This window comes from Lupinus angustifolius, chromosome LG01 (assembly GCF_001865875.1).
Source record: "Lupinus angustifolius cultivar Tanjil chromosome LG01, LupAngTanjil_v1.0, whole genome shotgun sequence".
Taxonomy (NCBI): domain Eukaryota; kingdom Viridiplantae; phylum Streptophyta; class Magnoliopsida; order Fabales; family Fabaceae; genus Lupinus; species Lupinus angustifolius.
In genome coordinates, this window is record NC_032009.1 from 8,644,977 (window position 1) to 8,649,911 (window position 4,935).

The 4,935-nt window shown below is 30.0% G+C and overlaps 1 pseudogene; it reads left to right on the forward strand.

Annotated features, from left to right (window-relative positions):
- On the forward strand, positions 673-2,104 carry LOC109342287 (annotated as a pseudogene).

Below are 4,935 nucleotides of genomic sequence, written 5' to 3' on the forward strand. Positions count from 1 at the left end.
CTAAATAAGCTTTTTAAAAAGTCTGAGTCTGACTTGTTCACAAAAAAGTCTAGTTTGACCTAGTCTATTATACGCAGGTAATAAGCCCCTGATAGGCGGCTTAGCCTATTTCCACCCTTACTTCTATAGCTATATAAGCTTCCAATCGGCAACTGCAAGCTAGTTTTCCTTAATAGTGCCTAAAACATACGGAAGGGAATCATCTCCAATACTAAAGAGTCAAGTGCTGGATAAGATTATGACACGTGTCAAAAAATTCTTTGTAATAGTCATAATTTCATATTATTTTTTAATAAAAAATAAATAATAAAGTTTAAAAAACTTTCACCCACATATTTTAGCAACGACCTCTCCATAATGAGAGGATTTAAACTCAAAACTTAAAACAACAAAAAAGTGACTGGTGTTAAAAATTTATAAAAAATTAAATACATGCCGTATAGATTTTTATATAAATAGATCATAAATTATAACATGAATATAGTTAGATTATTAGCTCAACTAAAAAAGATATCATTATATTACCTCAAATCAAAAAAAATATCATAAGATTACGATAAAAGATACCAGTTGGATCTGTTATAACAGCATAAATATCTGCAAAAACAAAGTGATAAGTGTCTCTTCCAAATTCTTATATATAAAAAACACAGAATACAAGATTTGCGTTGTGTGAAAGAACATGGAACCATTACCAAAAAGAAGAAGAAAGAACACTACAGAACCATTACCAACTCTTTGTGATGAACTCATATTCGAAATCCTTTCATGGGTTCCTGTTAAATCTCTCCTTATACTAAGGACTGTTTCCAAATCTTGGAATTCTATTATCTCTGATCAAAGTTTCATTCAACTTCACCTTCAAAGATCACCCAAATATGCTTACATTATATCAGCTTCTAAACATTGTAATCATATAGCTACCCAACAATGCAATTTGCGTTCTTTATTTGATAACCCAATTTCAACAACTATCACTGTTAACAATTCTTGTTACATATTCAAAACTGGTGAATATTTCTTTAACTTTGTTGGTTCTTGTAACGGCTTGGTTTGTTCTCTTGGTACTGCTATCCGTATCACAGCTCCAGGAAGAAAAATTTGGGTTCGGTTTTGGAATCCTGCTACAAGATTATTTTCTAAGAATTCTGCAAATCTGTTAGTTGATGTTTGAACCGATCCATATACCCATTCTATGCTTGGGTTTGGCTATGATCACATAACTAACACTTACAAAGTGATTGTGATGTGTTATGATGGAGAAGGTAAAATAACATTGGTGAAAATTCACAACATGGGTGATACTTGTTGGAGAGATATTCAGAATTTTCCTGAGTTTGTTGTTGCTCGAACCCGTGGACAAGTTCGCAGTGATGGAGTATGTATTAGTAATAATCTTAATTGGATAGTAGTTTCTAAGTGCAACTCTTTTAGACAATTTGTAATTGCTTCTCTTGATCTAGTAGAAGAAACATTCACACAATTGTCAATGCCTTGTGGTTTTGATGAAGTCTATCTTGAAGTACCCATTGAGGAACTATATGTATTTCTTGGAGTTTTGATGGATTGTCTTTGTATTTCTTATGACGATTTCAATAAGGGAACGAATTTCGTCGTATGGCAAATGAAGGAATTTGGAGTTCAGAAATCTTGGACTAAATTACTGAATGTCAGTTATCATGATCTTCAACTTGATTGCAAGCTAGGTAAGAGGGGACATCGTTTATCACTATTCCCATTGCGCATGTATAAGAATGGTGATTTTGTGATAACGGTGGTACACTATCATCACTTTGAAGCAATTATGTACAACCAGAGAGACAACAGAGTGAAACATTTTAAAACCAAGAGCATGAATTGGATATTTGAGACAGACTACATTGAAAGTTTGGTTTCACCACTTTGAAATTAAGTTACTGCGTGATGCTATGCATATCTGAATTTTTGTATAGTTTTCTTTGATACAAGATCGAGAGGGTGAGTGAAATGTTGTTTGGACAATTCTATTCCTGTAATTGGATGTAGAAGTGTGAAGTTCTTTCTTGTCATTTGAATTTGTTGGGGCAATGTTCAATGATTCTGTAATATGTTTACTTTGGTACTCTTGGTACCCTATCAATTATAAATTTTATTTTTTTTCCTGATAAAATGCTTATCTGAATTGATGATAAACAATATTTGTTGTTTTTCTTTCCATTTTATTACTATATGACTATTTCTAATGATTGGAAAACTACATAGCACTCAAATGCATAAAAAATATGCAAGATTCAACTTGTAATTGTGAAATGCAATGAGCATAGTTTGATAACAGTTACAATTACTTAAAAAAACAGGCTACTTCAAGCAATGCAAAATAGCATCTACTTCTGCTGAGTTTTTGTCTCAACAAACAAGTTATGACAAGAATCAAATCTGATATAAACCAACTATCTAGCAATTGTGTTGGACTTATTTGTATAATTTCATCTCTACATATATATATATATCTTTCTCCACTTCTGTATACATGAGTTCAATAATACATGTGCCTGGACAAATACATGCTGATCAATGAAATGATAAAAATAGGATGCAACCAATCTTATAAATGACATTGAAGCATGTAAAACATGGATAATCTTTTACTTTTGCTTTCTTATTATTCTGTATAGTATAATGTGTTGATTATGCTAATAATGGTAGTCGTTTCAGTTAGAATCATGGCACCATTATATCTATTTCCAAATGAGATCTACTAAGTGATTTTCTAGATAAGAGCTTTTACTGAAATCAAGTTGTGTCATGTAGATGGTTTTTATACAATTTATTTGATAGAAACAAATAAATCAACATTCTTAAGAGAATATATAAATAAAGCAGAGGAAAAAACCCAGTGCTTCTATCCTTCTCTGTGGCTATACTACCATATCATTGCATAATACACATACCAGTGAATCTCTAACCAACTCTTAATACTGATTAATGTCAACTAACCAAAACAACAGTATCTAACTTGATAAAAGAATAAGTAAAGAGTGACATAAAAACAAAAATGTTTTACCATTCTACCACTTGGTGTGCATAACTGGGATGCTGAAGAGTACTCCAAAATAGTCCCTGGAAGTATTGTTGGTTGTTCACCAACAACACTGAATCACAATGATGCTGCTGTATCGCAACCGTATCGGATCGCATTTGGGCCATATCAGGCAACATCAAATTAAAAATATTTTTTTAATCATAAAATAATTTATACCTCAACGACCATTATCTGTATCGCATGGTCAGAATCACAATAACCACAATCATAACTATAATCGTGGCTGCAACCGCAATTTATAACACTCGTTGGTCTGATTTATTGGTAATTCTTATTCTGAATGCAAAGAAGTATAGCCCTTTGAAGGCTGACTTCTGCTTTCTATATATACACTCCTAACTTGAAAGGTTGAACCTTGATTCTCTGAATAAATTGAAATAAATGTTAAGAGTTCAGATTTTCCATGATGTCTAAGATGAAATAAGGATTCATAATATATTTTCTTTGAGGAATTTAAGGAAAACAAATACATTTTCAAGGAAAACTTCTAGAATGGGGAGTAAGTTATCTATGCATACACACGAGATAATATTTTTTTGTCATATAATTAAGAACACACATGTTACCCATACATCCGTACGAGATTGATTGATTTTGACGTATGTTTAAAATCATATAAGTATTAATTTTATTAAAGCTATATATATATAATTAATATTGTGTAATATCTTTATGAAACCAACATCTGAACCTATTAAAGCCACTAGTTATAACTTTAAAAAGACTTTAAAACTTATACATTGAGTAAAGTTTTTTACACTATCAATATATCATCCACCATTAATTTATAATATTTTTATTTGAAAGTCAATAGTAACTAATATATAAATGGTAGGGATTTGCTGACAGTGTAAAAAATACATATTATGAGGGTATACATGTTAATTCCCTTTAAAAATAGAAGAGGGGGATAAACAACTAAGATGAAACAAAACTAAAGAAAGAGAAATCCCATTTAACGTGGGGTACATATCTGTCATCCTATACTTTATCTCACTCTATGTATCATGAGTTTATGATCGGTCAGAAAAAATATATTTAAGTTAAAATTTAATTATTAAATATTTTCTGACCAATCATAAACCCATGATACATGGGGTGACACAAAGTGTGGGACAACAAATGTACTCTCTTTAATGTGAGTCTAAATATAAGAAAAAACTCCTGTAAGATACATGTCAATCTCTCTCAACATTTTTTCCCGCCCAAAATATTTCACAAACAAAAAAGCAAACTAAAAGTCCACAACATGTACGTATCAATAATAAATGCACACTTATAAATCTAACAATAATGTATTATATATCTATTAAAATCTTCTCTCTTAAATTTTTCATTCTCTCTCATATATACATTTTCATATTTGGAGCATATTTTTTATCTCATAATATGTATCACCTCATGTGTCATGAATTGTTATTGGTTGAAAAAATGCATTAAATTTAAAAATAACTTTTAAATATTTTTCTGATCAATCACAATTCATAACACATGGAGTGACACATATTATGGAATATGAGATGTGATATCTCCCATACTATAACTCATATTAATTTCTATTTGAATTCTTTTTCTTATTTTTGTGTCTTTCTATTTCTATCCTTTTTGGTTTCATTTTATTTTTTTTCTTCGTTATTATTCTTCTCTTTCTCTTCCAACATTTCTCTTTAAAGTGTATTTTTAATGATTTTATTGTTTATTTTATAGATTTGTTCTTTAAAGTGTTTTTTATTGTTTTTTGTTTATGTTGTAGACATGTTCTTATTTCGTATATCTGGTTTTATTTTTTATTGATTTTTTGTATATTTTTTACACATTCACTTGCAATAGTGCATCTATTTATTTATTTATTG